Raw genomic sequence first — 20,746 nt, 5'->3', positions numbered from 1 at the left:
TCCGTGCCCTCTCTAATACCCACCACCTGGTTCCCCCAACCTCCCACCCCCCCACCTCTTCAAACCCTTCAGATTGTTTTTCAGAGTCCATAGTCTCTCATTGTTCACCTCCCCTTCCAATTTCCCCCAACTCCCTTTTCCTAACTCCCCATGTCCTCCATGCTATTTGTTATGCTCCACAAATAAGTGAAACCATATGATAATTGACTCTCTCTGCTTGACTTATTTCACTCAGCATAATCTCTTCCAGTCCTGTCCATGTTGCTACAAAAGTTGGGTATTCATCCTTTCTGATGGAGGCATAATACTCCATAGTGTATATGGACCACATCTTCCTTATCCATTCGTCTGTTGAAGGGCATCTTGGTTCTTTCCACAGTTTGGCGACCGTGGCCATTGCTGCTATAAACATTGGGGTACAGATGGCCCTTCTTTTCACTACATCTGTATTTTTGGGGTAAATACCCAGTAGCGCAATTGCAGGGTCATAGGGAAGTTCTATTTTTAATTTCTTGAGGAAGGAGAGAGAGAATCTTAAGCAGGCTTCACACCCAGTGTGGAGCCTGACTCGGGCTCAATCTCACAACCCTGAGATCATGACCTGAGACAAAATCAAGAGTCAGAGGTTTATCAAAAGAAATGAAATCTTGCCATTTGCGACCACATGGATGGAACTAGAGTGTATTATGCTTAACGAAATAAGTCAATCAGAGAAAGACAATTATCATATGATCTCCCTGATATGAGGAAGTCAAGAGGCAACGTGGGGGGCTTGGAGGTTAGGAAAAGAATAAATGAAACAAGATGGGATCGGGAGGGAGACAAACTATAAGAGACTCTTAATCTCACAAAACAAACTGAGGGTTACGGGGGTGGGGGTAGGGAGAGGGTGGTGGGGTTATGGACATTGGGGAAGGTATGTGCTATGGTGAGTGCTGTGAAGTGTGTAAACCTGGCGATTCACAAAACTGTACCCCTGGGGGTAATAATACATTATATGTTAATAAAAAATAAAAAATTAGTAAATTTTTTTTTTAATTTTCTTAAAAGAGTCAGAGGCTTAACAGACTGAGCCACCCAAGCACCCCAGACCCCTAACTCTTAAAAACATTGACTCAGTACTCAAAATCCTCCTGATAAAGAAAAGTCTTGGACCTAATGTCTTCACAGATTAATTCTACCAAACATTTAAGGAAGAACTAACACCAATCTTTCTCAAACTCTTCCAAAAAATTGAAGCAGAAAAAACATGTTCTAACTCATTTTTATGAGGTCTGCCTTTTCCTGATACCAAAACCAAATAAAAACACTGCAATTAAAGAAAATTATAGACCAATATCACTATGAACATTGATGCAGAAATCCTTAATGAAATACAAACAAATAGAATTCAACAACATCTCAAAAGGATTATATAACATAACCAAATGAAACTTATTCATGAAATGCAAGGATAGTTCAACATATGAAAATCAACTGAGGGGCACCTGGGTGGCTCAGTCATTAAGTGTCTGCCTTTGGCTCAGGTCATGATCCCAGGGGCCTGGAATGGAGCCCCACATTGGGCTCTCTGCTTGGTGGGAAGCCTGCTTCTCCCTCTCCCATTACCCCTGCTGGTGCTCCCTCTCTCACTGTCTCTCTCTATATATCAAATAAATAAATAAAATCTTAAAAAAGAAGAAGAAAATCAATCAATGTAATATACCATATTAACAGAACGAAAGGGGAGAAAACCTGATATGATCATTTCAATGAACAGAAAAAGCATTTGAGAAAATTCAATACCCCTTCACAAAAAACACTCAATAAACTTGGAATAGAAAGAGACTACCTCAACATAATAAAAATCATATATGAAAAATCCACAGTTAACAGGGTATTCAGTGGTGAGAAACTGAAAGCTTTTCCTCTAAGATTAAAACAAGAAAATTATGGTCACTTTTTCCGTTCATATTCATTCATTTTCATTCTTATTCATTCATTTCACCCATTCTAGCCAGAGCAATCAGGCAAGAAAAGTTAGAAAGGAAGAAACAAAATTATTTCTATTCAAAAATAATATGATCTTTTATTTAGAAAACCCTGTTACACACACGTGCTTACACACACATGAACTGTTAGAAATAATAAAGTAATTCAGCAAAGTGGCAGAATACAAAATCAACACTCAAAAATCAGTTGTGTTTCTATACACCAACAACAAAAATCTGAAAAAGAAATTAAGAAAACAATTCTATTTCCAAAACACCAAAGAGAATTAAATATTGGGGTACTGGGGGTGCTCAGTCAGTTAAACATTTTACTCTTGGTTTTAGCTCAGGTTATGATCTCAGGGTTGTGGAATCAAGCCTACATCAGGCTCTGCACACAGCAGGGAGTCTGCTTGGGATTCTCTCCCTCCCTCTCCTTTTGCCCCTCCCCTCTCTCTCTGTCTCAAATAAATAAATTTTTTTAGAAAGAATAAAATACTTAGGAATTAACTTAACCAAGAAGGTGACAGTCTTCTACACTAGAAACTACAAAATATTGTTGAAAGGAATTAAAGAAAACATAAAGAAATGGAAAGACATCTTGTGTCCACAGATTGGAAGACAATTTTAATGCTACCCAAAGCAATCTACAGAGTCAGTGCAATCCCTATCAAAATCCGAAAGATTTTTTTTTTCAGGAATAGAAAAATCCATCCAAAAATTCATATGAAATTCAAGGATTCCCAAATAACCAAAACAATCTTGAAAAAGACGAACAAATTTGGAAGACTCATACTTCCTGACCTAAAATTCACTGCAAAGCCACAATAATCAAAACAGTGTAGTGCTGGCCTAAAGTCAAGCATATAGATCAAGGTAATAAAATAGAGATCCCCAAAATAAACCCTTGCATATAAAATCAAGTGATTTTTTTTTTTCAAACATGCCAAGATGATTCAGTGGGGAAAGCATAATCTTTTCAACAAATGGTGCTAGGAAAACTAGATAACCACAGATAAAAGAATGAAGTTATATCCTTATTTAACACCATTTACAAAAATTAAGTCAAAATGGATAAAATATTTAAAGATTAAGAGCTAAAACTATGCAACTCTTAGAAGAGAACATAGGGGGAATCTTCATGACATTGAACTTAGCAGTGATTTCTTGGATATGACATCATATCCAAGAGCACAGGCAACAAAAGCAAAAATAGAAAACTGGATTTTATCAAAATTAAAACTTGTTGCATCAATAGACACTAACAGAGTAAAAATCAACCCACAGATTGGGAGAAAATATTTGCAAATCACATATCTGATAAAAGATTAATACCAAATATGTAGAGAATTCCTAGAAGTGAATGACAGCAGAATACCCAATTCAAAAATGAGCAACAGACATTACTCTAAAGAAGATATATACAGGGGCGCCTGGGTGGCTCAGTGGTTAAGCCGCTGCCTTCGGCTCAGGTCATGATCTCAGGGTCCTGGGATCGAGTCCCACATTGGGCTCTCTGCTCAGCAGGGAGCCTGCTTCCCTCTCTCTCTCTCTCTCTCTCTCTCTCTCTGCCTGCCTCTCTGTCTACTTGTGATCTCTCTCTGTCAAATAAACAAATAAAATCTTTAAAAAAAAAAAAAGAAGATATATACAAATGGCCAATAAGCACAAGAAAAGATGTTCACCAGCATTAATAATTAGGGAAATGCAAATCAAAAATACTCATTTGGTTTTGTACTCATTAGGATGGCTATTTTTTTTAAGATTTTATTTATTTATTTGACAGAGAGAGAAAGAGATCACAAGTAGGCAGAGCAGCAGGCAGAGAGAGAGGGAGAAGCAGGCTCCCTGCTGAGCAGAGAGCCCAACATGAGGCTCAATCCCAGGACCCTGAGATCATGACCTGAGCTGAAGACAGAGGCTTAACCCACTGAGCCACCCAGGCGCCCCTAGGATGGCTATTATTAAGAAACAGAACACAAATGTTAGCGAGGATGTGTAGAAATTGGAACCCTGTGTATACTGGTGGGAATGTAAAATGGTGCAGCTGCTCCAGAAAACAATAAGGCAGTTCCTCAAAAAAACAGAATTACCATTTGATGCAACACTATTTTTGGTTATATACACCAAAGAATTGAAAGCAGGAACCCAAAGAGTTATTTGTATACCAAAGTTTGTAACAGCATGGTTCACATAGCCAAAGGTTGAAACAATCAAAAGGTCCATGGACAGATGAGTGGATAAACAAAATGTAGCATATTATATGTAGTGTGTGTCATATATATTTCTGCCTTAAAAGGAAAGAAATTGGGGCACCTGGGTGGCTCAGTGGGTTGAGCCGCTGCCTTCGGCTCAGGTCATGATCTCGGGGTCCTGGGATCGAGCCCCGCATCGGGCTCTCTGCTCGGCAGGGAGCCTGCTTCCTCCTCTCTCTCTGCCTGCCTCTCTGCCTGCTTGTGATCTCTCTGTCAAATAAATAAATAAAATCTTTAAAAAAAAAAAAAAGGAAAGAAATTGATACATGCTACAACATGGGTGAAGCTTGAAGACATTATGCTAATAGAAATAAGCTGGACACAAAAGGACAGATATTGTATGATTCCACTTTTATGAGATACCTCGAGTAGTCAAATTCATAGACAGAATCTAGAAAAGTGGTTACCAGGGGCTGGGGACCGAGGAATGTGTCGTTACTGCTTGATGGGTATAGAGTTTCAGTATAGGATGATGAAAAAGCTCTGGAGATAGATGGTAGTAATGACAGTACATTAATGTGAACGTAATTGATACCACTGTTGTATATAATTTAAAATGGTTAAAATGGTAATTTTTATGTTTTCTATATTTTAACACACACACACACACACACATCCCATACCACTCTGCAAACTCTTTAAGTTTAACAATATACCATGACTATTTTCCTGGTCCTTATATACAAATCAAATTCAGCCTTTTTAATAACTGCACACTATATCATAAAAGGACACGCTATGCCGGATTTAACCACTCCCACACTACAAACATTTGCTATTATAAATAATGCTGTGGTCCAAATCTTTAAGGTTCATATGATGTATCAGTTCCATACAATGGAGCCTTCCAACTGCAATTACTGGGCAAAGTAAATAGTATATTTAGGTCTTTCTTTAATCTACCCTCAACTTTTGTTTATTCATGGTTTAAAGCAAGGAGGAAAGACGCTCTGCATTAGTTAGGTTATGGATTTGGCTGCATATGACAAAAACCTCCAACTGCTGGGACTTATACCAGATATAATTTTATGTCTCTTTCACATAACCACCTGGAGATGGGCATTCCAGGACTGGTACGGAACCCAGCCTTCTTTCATCCCCTTACTCCACCAGTCATTTTCCAAGATGGCTCACTACCACCTCCACATTCTGGTCAGCAGGACAGCACAGGGGAGAGGATGGGCACATCCCCTTCTTTTCTAGACTCCACCCAGCAGTTACCTGTACCACACTTCCGGCTCTTACCTATTGTCCTGAACTTAGTCATACAACCCATCCTAGCTAAAAGGGAGGCTGGAAAAAATGGGACTCATTCCAGGTGTCCATGTGCCCTATTAGTATCATGATGGCCCAGGGGAGATCAGATAATGGTCAAGTCTGTGATAAGAGCTTCCAAAAGAACAGCCCATTATGTCCCCAGTATTTATAAAGCAAACAATTTCCCACTGAATTTAATTCAAAAGCCATCCTTGTGTTTATCAAGACCCACATACACTTGGATCTGTTTCTAGACACTAATCTGTTTCATTGTTATATTAAATGGTTTTATCATAATTGGTAGCTGTTCTTGTAATAATTTATGGCTGTTGATATATTAATTACTTATTTTTTGTTAACTGATTGAAGCTACTTGATTTGTGTTGTTTGTACAGATCAAGTTAAGGACAGTCAAACTTAATTTGCAAAAACTAGTTTGTCCTGGCACTTGGATATTATAATTTGAGGCAGGTATAATTTTCTTAGTTCCAATTTTTCAATGTTAAGAAGCATCTCTACACAGCAGTAACTACAACTGAAAGGTCACACATCTGTTTCATCCCCACAGCCTTAGAGGAAAACATCACTGAAGAGAAAGCCTGACCATTGCAGGGATCTTCTAGTGACAGGGAACAGAGTTTCCCAGGGTAACAGACATCCAGGACTCCACATTCTCACCCATTTCAAAAAGAATGTTTGTGAGCAAGTGCCAAGATGAGGTCTGGTCGTTAGCTAAATGCCCAAGTTGATGGGAAATAAAAGAGGAGCTCTCCCAACTCCTGGGGCTGGCACACAATCCATCTGAATTGCGTGGCTCAATTAGCCTTTTAATTGATAGCAGCGCCTCTCTGCCATTATCTTCCATCAGGCCTCATTCACTCTGTCTCATAGAGGAAAGATTTGCTCAGGTTGATACCTTATTCTCAGAAGCGCCTTCATTTGACTTTATAGAAAAGAAAGGTTACTTGATCAAAGGAGCTGTAGTTGGGATCTGGTCCCCTGCCGCCCTGCTCCTGTATATCCTTCGCCTTTCTTTAAAACCTACGTAGACCATCTTGTCCATGAAGGCTTTCTTGGTTTCCAGCACTGACAACAACGGAACAAGCTGGAAGGCATCTTAGAGATCTAGAAGCGAGGTTCTCAACCCTGACTTCCTGCGGTCACCTAAGTAACTTTTATAACAGGTCCTTCTGCCCTCACTCCTTCCCAGATTCGGATCGGTAGGTCTGACGTGGAGCCTTAGCTCTTGCTAAGGGGGAAGTTTTTAACTTCCGCAAGGTGTTATGAGTAAGAGTAGGAAACTACGAGGCCAACCCCTTACAGATGAGGACACTGAGCCTGCACCATACTCCAAAGAAAGTCGCGCATTTCTTCGTCGGAAGCGAGCCCGTTCCAGCCGGGGCTTTCCTTCGCAGCTCTTTCTCCAGTGCCTAGAAATGTGCGGATCTAACATGCGACAGATCTGCGTGTGACCCTAAGCTAAAACCAGAAAATCGGACTCTGGTCCAGGATATGACTCCACAGCATTCCTTTGCTGCAGGGAGATCCGTGACTGGGTCGCCGGTGTGTTCACCGCGACTGCCCGCTCGGTAAACAGCCTTCTTGCGACAGCCTCTGCTCCCGAAGCCTCGCCGCCTCCCAGGCTCTGCAAGCGCTTTGCATCATAGGAGGTCACGGTGGCTCGCCGTCCGCCTCGGGTGCCCAGGAACCGGCCGCCGTCCGAGCACACCCCAGGGCGTGTCTTGGGACCAGAGAGCACCTCGGCGGGAGTGTCAGGGGCGTGGAGGGAAGTGCGGGCATTGGGACGGGAGGCCCCGCACGCCCGCGAGGGCGGGGAGAGCCGGCCAGGGGTGGGGAGGGCCGGCTGGCGGCGCTGCCTGGGCCGGGCCGGGCGCTCGCACCTGCCGGGTGGCTGCGACAGTCGGCGCTCGACGCGGGCAGCGGAAGGCTCCGGGGCGCTCGGCGCAGGTGAGCCGCCGCTGCGGGCTGGGGGCTAGGACGGCCGGCGGGCCCGGCCAGGGGACGCGGCCTCCGGCGGGGTGGATGGGGCGGAAGGGTGGGGGGCATGCCGCGGGCAGGAGAGTCGGAGGGGCCGGCCCGCCCAGGGCTGGGGCAGCTGATCCGGGAGGCCCCTGAGCGCGCACCGCTGTCGGGTCGCCGGCGGCCGCGGCCAGTCAGGCAGACCGTGCGGCTGGGCCAGAGGAGCTTCGAAGTGCGAAGCCCCCGCCGTCCATTCCGCTCCGCGGGTCCCAGGATCCGAGGACACCCCGCCCGCACGGCTCCTCTCGGGCCGGAGACCGGCCGGTCCCACGTCGCCGCGGGCACTCAGCGCCCTACCGTCCGGCCTCGTGAGCGCCTGCCCACAAATACCACGAGCCGGAGCCTCTCCCCGAGCCAGGAAGCCCAGGATTCAGTAACAACAGGCGACCGGCCGACAAAGCTCCCTGAATCGTGACTTAGCTTCCACTGCGGCCTCCGTGGGTAGGGGCCGAGGGGCAGGGGCCGAGGGGCGATGAGCAGGGCTCGGGGAGGTTTACACTGGACCCAAACATCGTTTCAGGCGACCCGTCTGGGTCCAGAGTCTAACCTCTGGAGATACATTCCAGCCCCAGATGTAGGAAGGATTTGCGCTTCAGAAAGGGAAACCGGTCGCATCATGAAATAGATCTTTGAAAAAATTTTAGACAGCCACCTCTTCTGCGAAGCGACCATTTATTCCACATGCCCTCCGGCCATTGCCCTTCACAGCTGCCATGTTCCTCCGCATCCCTGACCGTTTGCCCCCCCCCGGCCCCGCCCACCGCTCCAACAGTGGTTGCTGGGATCATAAAGTGGCGTAAGAATCTTATCTGGGTCTTTACATTCACTTTAATAGGTAGTGCGGCTTATTGTTCTAAGAAACATGTACTACTTAACCTGTTCGGTACAGTCTGGAGTTTGTTGGTGTCAAACCTTGTGGAGGAGAGTAATAACATACCGGAAGACGCGGGCCGGCGTCACTTCCGGCGGAGCCCTTCTTGGCTGAGGGTTCTTCCGCTTCGTGAGGCTGCGCTTGCCCTCTGCTCCTGGAGTTTCTGGAACAGCCGTGAAATTGATATGAAGGCCTTATTGAATATGGTGTCTTGATTTTACAAGGGAGAATGCCTAATGTAAGCAGGAGAGAAGCGTTACTTCTGGTTGGGCATTATTAGTTCTGGTGTGAGGACAGCCACGCATTCAGTTTCCTTTGAAAGGACTTTGGTTTCCTCTCACTTCTTCCATGGGAGGTAGCGACAGTACACTCCTTACCTCATGCTGCAGGTTTTTCCTTGTATTCTGTGGATTCCTCCCTCACCCTTCTGGTGGGCAATGGTTATGATGACCCAGGTGAACCTATCAAAGCTAGAGTCTGACACCAGTGATTCTATTTGGGGTGTGCCCCAGTATGTCCTTGGTTGTGTCTCTTACCTAATCTTAGCAAATGGCACTGTGAGATGGGGAGAGAAAAGGAGTAAAAAGAAAGACAGACATCTGCTAACTTGAAAGGTAACAACGGCTGCCATGCTTAATCGGTCAAAGTACAGATATTACTTATGTTGATTATAATCAAAGGATTATCTCTTTTCCTCAAACGTGTTTGCCTGTTGGAAATGGATAAGGGCAGTTTTACCATATGTAGAACCGCTCCCATAGCCAAAGTTCTTTTATTGCAAAACTTTTTATAATTGCGCTTAAGAGAGTGGAAGTCACCACTGTGTCATCAACTAATGGATGTATACCAGACAGATTTCACATCTGTATTTATTTCTAGAGACAGGTTGCAAGACCCAAACTAGATCATGCACAGTACTACACGATATCCAGTATGAACAATTAGAGGAACCAGTAAGTCCTGTAATCCCCACACTTCCTTTGAACTCAGCCTTCCTTTTAACCAGTCTTGTCCCCCAGACCTTTCCTGGGGGCTAGAGGTGATTTGAATTTTAGATCTTTGTCTTTGTCTTCTCTTTTCTCTGTGTCACAGGCTGCACTCCTGAAGGGACAGAGAAACTCAAAACATGTAACCGCCTTATGTGACGAAGAATTTAAACTGAAAATACCGAAGCATACTCATGTATTCCCTTGCAAATTTAGATGTAATGAGCCATTATTGATATCTTGCTGGTATCACATCGTAAGGGGGCTTTACAGTGTACAAGGTGATTTCCATAAGCAGCAGTGTGAGGAAAGAGTAATTGCTTAGTTCATAAATGGAGAAGGTGAGTCTTATAATACTGAGTATCTGGCCTGGGGTTATCTAACTGGTAAGTGGCAGGGCCAGGACTCAAACCAGAACTTCTTCCATAATACTTCAGTACCCTACACGGTGTCTTTTTATTTGTTCATTTAATTTGAGGATAGGGAGTTGTTTGTGATAGTTTCTCCTGAATTTTTTATTGAATATAGTCTCTGACTTGAACTCTTAGAATCTAAATTCAGAAACATTCTTGTTTGGTAGATTTCGTGCGAACCTTTGTTCAGTGTAACTGCAAAAATATTTTAGAGCTGAGCATAGCCTGAAATATTACCAAGCCCAATCTTTTAGTTTTTTTCAAAGAGCAAGGGGAGATACAGGGAAAACTAAGCAAGTACCCAAACCTACTTTGTTAGAAGTTAGGCCTCCCGGCATTCAGACTCTTTCCAGCATGTGGTCTCTTGAGGATTTCCTAGATATGTATATAAATCAAGTTGTTCAGTTTGATGTACTCTGTTGCTTTGGTGTCTGTGATAGCAAACCATAGCCTCTCTGAATCCTGGACTCAAATATCTGTAGATTCTTCAGCTCTAACTGGATTCCACATTCCATGAAGGAAAGAGCCTAATTGGTTTGGTGCATTGTGTTCTTCTAAGCACAGGAGGCGCTCAACAAAATGTGTTCAATACCCATCAAATAAACATTTGAACAAGTATGAGACGTCATTAGGACTTCATTCAGCTACAAGTAACAGAAAATCCCACCAGAGTAACATAAGTGAGGAGTTTGTTTTTCTCAGATAGCTAGATGTCTAGAGGTGAGAAGCTCAGGACTGGGCCAGTTTCCTCTGTCTTCCTGTACCACCATTCTTAGTATATGGCTTTCCTACTCACTGAGAGACAGGCACCTCTTCTTTTCAGAGAGGGCTTACCAGAAAAAAGGGAACAACGAAGGACAGAAGGTGTGTGCCAGCTGAAACTGTGTTTTTATAATAATAGATCATTCTTGAAAGCTCTACCCAATAGACTTCTTCTACCTCATTCATATAAGAACTAAGTCACAAAGCCACTCCTTACTGTAAGGGAACCTGAGCAAATCTAGTGGTTTAGCCGACCAATACAACAAAGTAGGGATTCTTTCAAGGAAGAAGAGGAGAATGGATATTGGGTAAACAACTGGCAGTACCTGCCATAGTATGTTTTATGAGTCATTGACTCTTTGTTTCTACATGGATTATTCTTGTTGTTTTATTTTTACTTTTTGTTGTTCTTTGGTTTACTAAAAAAGCAATAGATAATGCAGTGGTTGTAGAGAACTTTTTAAAATTATGGATTCTGAGGTCCAGCCCAAGAAATGCTGATTATTTAGGTCTGGGATGAGTCTGTAAATCTGAATTATATAACTGGCACTCCAGATAATTTGAATGCAGGTGGTCACAGGAGCACAATTTGAAAAACATGGAATTGGGGAGTGGTTTAGAAGAGGCACCTTCAGTTTATTTCCAAAGTCTTTCCTGGCTCATTCATTCCTCTTGAAGCTATTACTTTCTTTTTTAATTTTCTATTTTGGTCAATATAAATAAATATGTAGTCTTTTTTTTTTAATAAATATATAGTCTTAAAAGTCACAAGTTCTACAAGGTTCTTACTAAGTCTACACTGAGCTACCTCCCTTGAGGCAACTATTTTCAGTGCTCTCAGCTGTTTCTATCCTATTTACCATCATACTGCCAAATAACTTGCTAATACTGGCTATTTCTCTTTCTTTTCCCAGTTCTGGATAGTATCTACTGACATCCTACCTGCGAGGATAAGGATCTCTCCCTTATGCCCTCATTTTTCTTTATCACATTTGCTTCCCTTTCTTACAAGGTCCCAATGTAGTTATAGCCTAACATTTTTGATATAGCAATGTTTGGTATTTACATTATTATGACTCTGTAAATGTTATTCACAATCCAGCTGTGTGATAAACCATGATTTCTACACTTCCTTTCTCATACAAGCTTTTTCTATCCCCTGGACTTAGTCATCGCTACCTCTTCTTCAGTTGCTTAGTGTTTTTTGAACACTCACTACAATTCTGACTCAAAACTTTGACAAGAGGGTAAAGTTCCTCCCAATAAAGTATCAATTAAGTAGTCAGTTTGATTTGCTTTTCTTGGAAGCATCATGGCTCAGCGCCCCCCACCCCATTCTCTGGGACTGGTTATTTTGAGTCCCTTGTTACCCTGGGAGCTCCCCTGGCTGCCATCTTGTTGATGGTCCTGGATTCTGATTCTTGGAATACATGCCTTCTCACTCAGTTTGGTTTTGCTGGAACAGAACTTCCTGAGAAAGGGCATGTGGAGGATGAGGTGCATTTGTCCTGAAGGTGCTGAAGCTCACATGGCCTCTGTGAGGGCTGCAACCTGTTGCAAGTTGACTCACGGGGAGGAAAAGCCAGGAAGCCATCATGAAGCATTTGTGGCACATTTTTTAAAGAGATCTTAGAAGCAAGAGCTGTGAGCCTCCAAGGCTCCCATTTGTTGTGATTTCTTTTCTTAATCTAAATAAATATTCACATCCACACCCAATTTTGTGTTTGTAATTTGATGACTTTTTCTTAAAGTGGGCTCCCCAAATTATGCAAGATGCAGGCCCCACAAGACCTTGCTGCTTTTTCAGACTTTGTACATTCAAGATATCATTTTTCTTCCTTCACATTTGATTGATGGTTTGGCTGAATATAGGGTATTAACTGGAATTAACTTCCCCTCAAATACTGAAAGCATTTCTCCATTTTGCTCTGTCTTTAAATAGCTTGGTTGAGAAGTTGATGCCATTCTGATTTCCGATCCCTTGTATTTTGTTTTTATCTCTGAAAGGTTGTAGGGTTTTCTTTTGTTCATTCCTCCTGTTCTGATATGTCATGATGTTGTTAGTTGATTTTGGCTTTGGCTTCCCCCACCCCCAGTCATTGTATTGGTACTTTAAAGTCCTTTTCAATCTAAAAATCATTTTCTTCAGTTCTCAGGTTTCTTCTTTGCATAATTTCCTCTGTTCTTTCTGCAACTTGTACTTTCTGCAACTTAAATTACTTAGATGCTGGATCTCTTGCATCTGCCCTCTTATTTTGTCTTTTCTATTTCTACTTGTTTTAAGGATTTTATTCATTTATTTGACAGACAGAGATCACAAGTAGGCAGAGAGGCAGGCGGAGAGAGAGAGGAGGAAGCAGGCTCCCTGCTGAGCAGAGAGCCCCATGTGGGGCTCGATCCCCTGAGATCACGACCTGAGCGGAAGGCAGAGGCTTTAATCCACTGAGCCACCCAGGCACCCCAATTTTTCATTTCTATTTTTAAAAAACCTCTCATCTTTTAGTTCTAATAAGTCTTCCAATCCTCATATTAAATTTTTACATTTCTACCATCATATATATGATATAAACATATTTTTTTTTCTTTTTAGAGAGAGAGCATGAGCATGAGCATGGAAGAAGGAGAGGGAGAAGCATGTTGGGGAGGGTGGTATTTGATCCCAGGACCCTGGGATTATGACCTGAGCTGAGGGTAGATGCTTAAGAGCTGGGTGACAGATTGAGCCACCAGGTTACCTCTTAACAGGTAATTTAGAAGAAGGTTTTAACTAAGATGGAAAATTATAATTAGCTTAGTATTCTTCTTTAAGAGGTTATATTGAGAAAATATTTTTCTAATACCACTAGAGAATGTCTTAGTTACAGAATTTGGGAGGAATTTTCTGCCCTTGAAAGTCACTTTCCAAATCCATACTATTTTCCTTCTTTGCTCAGCCTGACATGTGATAACCTAAACCTGGGGCAGATTCGGCACTCCTCTTTGCTAGGAAAGTTTTAGATCACATAAAGTCACCAGATAATATGGTTCACTGATTTAGCTTTCAGTGATGTCTTCACAGGAAAGCCTAGGCTTGAGATACCAGATTTTCCACTGTTGGATCTTCCTTCTCAGGCACCTTTAAAGACAACTAACTGCAAAGCCCTTTCAGGCTGGGGCCCAACCTTGGTATCTCTGTTTCTCCAGCGTCTATTTACTATTTGAGAGAGAGAGAGAGAGAGAGACAGAGCGAGCATGAGAGGGGGAAGGTAAGAAGGAGGAGCAGACTCCCTGCTGAACAGGGAGCCTGATGTAGGACTTGATCCCAGGATCCTGAGCCAAAGGCAGTTGCTTAACCAACTGAACCACCCAGGCACCCCCATTACCCGTTTTAAATTAACCCTTCCTAATGGTCCCCTTGCTGTTTCCTCTGTTTCTTTTGCATCTTTTTATGTCACTTTTTCTGGAAGGTGATATCTCGTTCTCAAATTTGATGTGTAGATGTGTTAAAAAACAGACTGGGAAGATTTTCTACCAGGACTCCAGGTATAATTTCCAGGGGTAAAAACTCCCATATCATCTTACTGAAGATGTAATAATTTCTTAGGTCATCACCAAACACCCTACGTCTGGTACCATCTTGAACCACAGTTCTATTTGAATGCTTTTTTCCCCTCATGTTCCATGCCTCACTTATACTGTCCTTTGCTTCCTCCCACTCCTTGATCTGGCCCCCGCTTTGACCCAGACCTTCTCCTTGTTCTGTTCTAATGTTGTTTTTCTGCCTCCTCTCCCCTACCTTCATCTGCCCTCTGGTATATTTTGCAGAAAGCACAGTGACGTACTAATTTCAAAAGACCTACCTGACAACCGGGCAGACATCTTTTTAAACTAACCCAGGTTGCGGAATGAAGAATCTCTCTCTTCTAGCTGTTGTTGGGATTGTTTCTATGCTTTGTTCCCACTGGGATTGTTTGTTTTTATATGGAAGGCTCTAGAACAAGAGCTAAACTACAAGATCATTGTAAAACAGTAATCGGTAGATTAGCGTCTCTCAAACACTATTACTAACCACAGAACTTGTACTCTCATGGCATGAAGTCTTGGATGAAATTAGGATGGCTTAAGCTACAGTCTCTCTTAATGCTAAAAAAGTATATGCTACCCCAAAATACATCTCTATTTGTTTTAACTTGAAAATCATTTTCTCCGAAATCTTGAAGTGAAATTGGTACTCCAGGATGATAACCATGTGAGTCATGTGATTCCAGATATATTTTGGCTTAACCATACATGGGTCTAAGAGGCATAGTACAAGATGATCTCTGAAGGACTCATTTAGCTCTAAAAATCATATGCAAAAGTAATGTTAGCCACAGCCTTACTAATTACTAGATTTAGGAGCTAGTTTCCTCATGATTCAGGATTATAGCTAAGGTGAATCAGTTCAGTTCAGATCAAGAACTATTATTATATGGCAGGTTTTATGCTAAGCCATGGGAAGTTTAAGGTGAAGCAGATAAGATCTCTGCTTTTGAAGTACGTATGGTCTCGTGAGTAAGGCATGTAAATGTGTAATTTTCATATGACAAGCTAAGTGATAAGAATCAAGATATGTATAAGATACTATGGTAAAACTGAAAAAGGTGGAGGGAATAACATGAACAAAATGTATACTATAAGGTTTGCGGTGGGAAGAAATGGGAAATGAGGCTCAAGGGACAGGCTAAGAGCCAGGTTCTGGGTATATGCCATGCAAAGGGGCGGATTACATTGGTGTGGTGGTTAGTCAATGAAATATTTTAAATTTTATAGTAGTGTAGTCAGATTGTAAGATCTGCAAGCAGATGACTCTGGTAGCAGAATGGAAGGAGGATTTATGGAAGGCATGATTATAAGCATTACAGTAGTCAAAGCAAAAGACAATAAGAGCCTAAATGAGATAACTCTTGTAGGAACAGAAAGGAAACAGAACACCAGAAAATTTGGAGAAACAAAATAAGCAGAGTATTTTAGTCTCTTGTGAAATTGGAATACTGCGGGGCAGAGTGGAGGATGAGGGGGTGTCTAGGATTGAGTCTTAGGAATCTGACTTTAGGAGTGACTGAATGTTAAGCTGTTACCTGAGTTTGAGATACAGAACAGAAGCCGAACTGATGGGGAAGGAAGATGATGAATTCAGGTTGGGACATGTTGACTTTGAGATGTCTAAGAAGAATCTGTGTGTTTGTGTGTGTGTGTTGGTTCAGCAGGTAGTTAGATATATGAGTCTGAAACTCAGGGAAGAGGTCAAGGCTAGAGAGAAGAGTCATCAGTGTGCAGATGGTTATTGAACTATGGGTGTGTGTGTGTTCTTGCAAGAAGAAGATATATAGAAGAACAGTGGACCAAAGTCTGCTAGTGTTTAAGAGACAGGACAGGAGTCAAAGGAGAGGAAGTCAAAGTAGAGGAAGAAGATTACAGAAGATGAAGAGAGCCAGGACAGAAGAGTATCATGAAAGCCAAAAACAGAAGGTTAATTCCAAAATTAAGTGACTAAGTGACATCTTCAACTGGAGCAGCACAAGAACAGAAGAGAGGTCTATTCACATGATATATTAAAGACTTCATTGAAACAGTATGAGGAACATAAAGATTTCATTGAAACAGTATGAGGAACATTTGGTGACATCTATGAATCATTTCATTGTCATGGTGGTGAAGGAGGAGCAATTAATGGAGAAAGCAGTTGTATTTCCAAGTTTTTCCAAGAAATTTAAAAGATTTTGACAATGTTTGATTGCATTACACAAAACCATCAAAATTCCTTTCTATCCGAAGAAAATTTCATGTAAGTGGTAATTTATTTCAGTAATTACTGACTTGTCAAAGAATTTTAATATTAGAAATTATTTTTAATTATCTATAAGTAGACCTATTATCAAAGGTATTTTGGCTCTGGACTAGGGGAGATGGTGAGAAAAAGATCCACATATTTTGAGAAAAAATATACATATATAAAGTTAAAAACTTTGTAAAACTGTATTTTGTTTGGAGATAATATATGTAGTAAATATGTAGTAAGTATATAGTATATAGTAAAACAAAAGTGAGTGAATGCTAAACACACATTTCAAAATGATGCTTATTTCTCAAGAGGGAGGAAGGGGAGAAGCCATCAAGAGGTGTCAACAGGAAGCTCCAAGGATGTTAGTAATGTTCTCTTTCTTAAGCTGGGTCATCGGACACAGTTGTTAAGTTACTCTTTATAACTCTTTATATACATTAGCTATGTTATTTTTATGTTTGAAATAGTAAATAGGGAAAGGTACACAGGGGTTCTTCAGAGAGCCAGGGTCAAAGCAGATTTTTGTTGTTGTTTCTTTTTCCTGTTTTCTTTTGTTATTTTGTGAGGGAAAAGCCTTGTGCCTGGTTATAGTTGGAAGGAAGAAAGCAACAACAAGTGAGAGAAGTTCCTGAGTAATAGATGTAGACCCAGAGGACACAGATGGAAGACTGGCCTATCAGACGGGTGAATTTGAGAAGAAGAATAGGTGTGGATAGATATGAATTCATAGGTGAGGAAAAGGAAATTGAGATGATTGGTGCCTTGTAGTCTCGATTGTGTTCATGGAATGAGAGGAAAGGTTTACTCAGGGTTGAGTGAACTCAGCTTTGAGGGAAGGGACGAGTTTTCAGACACCAGTCTATGGGAAATGGAAGTAAGACCTTGCATGTGTCCAGAAGCGCTGCTGAGTGCAGTAGAAGGCCCAGCATCCATCTTGTTCACGGATGTAAATGCCAGACACGCTCACTGATAGTACAGAAGGAAGGAAAAATACACGGGAAATGGTTCCTTGGTGCTTAAAAATAAGCCAGCCTTTCAAGTCCAGGGATACCCCTCCTGCTCTAATGTACGCTGAAGTGACTGCATGTCCTCTTTGGTCATATCCACAGCTTTAGTTCCATTTCCCCCCCATGTTCACGTCTGAACTTGCTCTGTCCTTTTCATGTTTCACTTCATTTTTTGTGTTGTGTTAGGAGCGAACATGGAAAGTGATTTTAGAACTAGGAGAAGCCATGGAGAGGACCTCTTCCAAACTACCATTTAACAAAGAAGTTATGATCCTGAGAGGTTACATATCTTGCTCAAGGTCACAAAGTAAGTTCATAACAAAACATGGACTGGAATCCAGGTCAGCTGACTCAGAGGCCAGTGTTCTTTATTAGTTATTGAGAAATCATGGAACTTAGCCCAGATATGTTCTTCAGTTTTTAATTCAAGATTCCAGTAAGACTGACTAATTTTCATGACAGATTGAAAGAGGCAATTAAGAAAGGCCCAACTGTAATGCCAGCCCCCTCTGTGACTAGAGAATTACAATCCATATATTTCCTGACATTCAAGCTTTCACAAGTATATAGCTCCATACTAGATTATAAACTCCTTAAGGATAGGGGTCATTTCTTTTTTCTTTTTTTAAGTTTTTATTTTAATCATCTGGTGTTTATCATGACACGTGCACTCCTTAATCCCCATCACCTATTTCACCCATCCCCCACCCACCTCTTCTCTGGTAACCATGTTTGTTCTCTGTAGTTAAGAATCTATAGTATTGGGCGCCTGGGTGGTTCAGTGGGTTGAGCCTCTGCCTTCATCTCGGGTCATGATCTCAGGTTCCTGGGATCGAGGCCTGCATCAGGCTCTCTGCTCGGCGGGGAGTCTGCTTCCCCCTCTTTCTCTGCCTGCCTCTCTGCCTACTTGTGATCTCTCTCTCTGTCAAATAAATAAATAAATAAATAAATCTTTAAAAAAAAAGAGAATCCATAATTTCTTCCTTCCTTCCTTTCTTCTTTCCTCCTTCCCTCCCTTTCTTCCTTCCTTCCTTTCCTTTCCCTTCTTTTCCTTTCCTTTTTTATTTATTTGTCAGAGAGACAGAGAAAGAGAGAGCACAAGCAGGGGGAGCAGCAGTCAGAGAGAGAAGCAGGCTGGCTCCCTACTGAGCAAGGAGTCTGATGTGGATCTTGATCCCAGGAACTTGAGATCATGACCTGAGCCAAAGACACTTAACTGACTAAGCCAGCCAGGCATCCCAAGAGTCTATAGTTTCTTGATTTGCCTTTCTTTTTCTTTTTTTTTGCTTTGTTTCTTAAATTCCACATATGAGTGAAATCATACAATATTTGTCTTTCTGTTACTGACTTATTTCGCTTAGCATAATACTCTCTAGTCCCACCCATGTCATTGAAAATGGCAAGATTTCATTCTTTTTTATGGCTGAGTAATATTCCATTGTATGTATACATATATGTATATATAAATATATATTTCTTATATATATATATATATATATATATATATATATATATATATATACACACCAATCTTCTTTATCCATTCATCACTTGGATGGATGAAGTGACACTTGGGCTGTTACCATATTTTGGCTATTGTACTTATTTAACCCTGCAATAAACATGGGGTGCATGTATCCCTTTGAATAGTATTGTTGTATTAGTATTTTTGTATTCTTTGGGTAAATACCCAGTAGTGTGATTGCTGGGTCATAGGACAGCTCTATTTTTAACTTTTTGAGGAACCTCCATACTGTTCTCCAGAGTGGCTGCACCAGTTTGTATTCCCACCAACAGTGCATAATTGTTCCTTTTTTTCCACATCCTGGCCAACATCTGCTGTTTCTTGTGTTGTTGATTTTAGCCATTCTGACAGGTGTGTAGTGATATCTCATTATAGTTTTGATTTGCATTTCTCCAATAATGCGTGGTGATAAGCACCTTTTCATGTGTCTGTCGGTCATCTGTATGTCTTCTTTGGAGAAATGTCTGCTCATGTCTTCTGCCCACTTTTAATTGGATTATTTGGTTTTTGAGTGTTGAGTTTTATAGTTCTTATATATTTTGGATATTTTGGATATGTCATTTTCAAATATCATCTCCCATTCCATAGGTCACGGTTTAGTTTTTCTGATTGTTTCCTTCACTGTGCAGAAGCTTTTTATTTTGATGTACTCCCAGTAGTTTATTTTTGCTTTCATTTCCCTTGCCTCAAGGAACCTATCCCGCATCGCATCGGGCTCTCTGCTCAGCAGGGAGTCTGCCTCCTCCTGTCTCTCTCTGCCTGCCTCTCTGCCTACTTGTGATCTGTCAAATAAATTAAAAAAAAAAAATCTCAAAGAACCTATCTAGAAAAAAGTTGTTATGGCCAGTGTCAGAGAAATTACTGCCTGTGCTCTCTTCGGGATTTTTTTTTTAAGATTTTATTTTATTTTATTTGACAGATAGAGATCACAAGTAGGCAGAGAGGCAGGCAGAGAGAGAGAGAGGAGGAAGCAGGCTCCCTGCCGAGCAGAGAGCCCGATGCCGGGCTCGATCCCAGGACCCTGGGATCATGACCTGAGCCGAAGGCAGAGGCTTTAATCCACTGAGCCACCCAGGCGCCCCATCTTCGGGATTTTTATAACTACAGGTCTCACATTTAGGTCTTTAATCCATTTTGAATTTATTTTTGTGTATGGTATAAGAAGGTGATCCAGGGGCACCTGGGTGCCTCAGTGGGTTAAGCCTCTACTTTCAACTCGAGTCATGATCTCAGGGTCCTGGGATTGAGTCCCACATGAGGCTCTCTGCTCTGAGCCTGTCCTCTCCCTGCCCCCGCCTGCCTCTCTGCCTACTTGTGATTTCTGTCTGTCAAATAAATAAATAAAATCTTTTTTTTTTTTTAAAGAAAGAAAGAAAGTGGTCTGGTTTCATCCTTTTGCATGTTGCCATCCAGTTTTCCCAATGGCATTTGCTGAAGAGACTATATTTCTCCCAGTAGATACTCTTTTCTGCTTCATCGAAGATTAATTGATGATATAATTGTGGGTTTGTTTCTGGATTTTCTATTTTGTTCCATTCATCTCTGTGTCTATCTTTATGACTATACTATACTGTATTGACTACTACAGCTTTGTACTATAACTTGAAGTTCAGAATTGTGATGCTGTACTTGCTTCCACAGCACATATACTAAAATCAGAATTGTGATGCTTCCAGCTTTGCTTTTCTTTTTCAAGATTGCTTTGGTTATTCAGGATCTTTTGCGGGTCCATACAAATTTTAGGAGGGGTCATTTCTTATTCATTTTATTATTTCCTCATCACCCAGCACAGAGTCTTCTAGTTAATAGGATCACATGAAGGGGGAAAAGAAAGAAAGGAAGAAAGAAAGCAGGACT

The sequence above is a fragment of the Enhydra lutris genome, unplaced genomic scaffold (assembly GCF_002288905.1).
Source record: "Enhydra lutris kenyoni isolate GAN:26980312 unplaced genomic scaffold, ASM228890v2 scaffoldscaffold34, whole genome shotgun sequence".
NCBI lineage: Eukaryota > Metazoa > Chordata > Mammalia > Carnivora > Mustelidae > Enhydra > Enhydra lutris.
The sequence above is the reverse complement of the archived record's forward strand: the minus strand, read 5'-3'. Positions refer to the sequence as shown.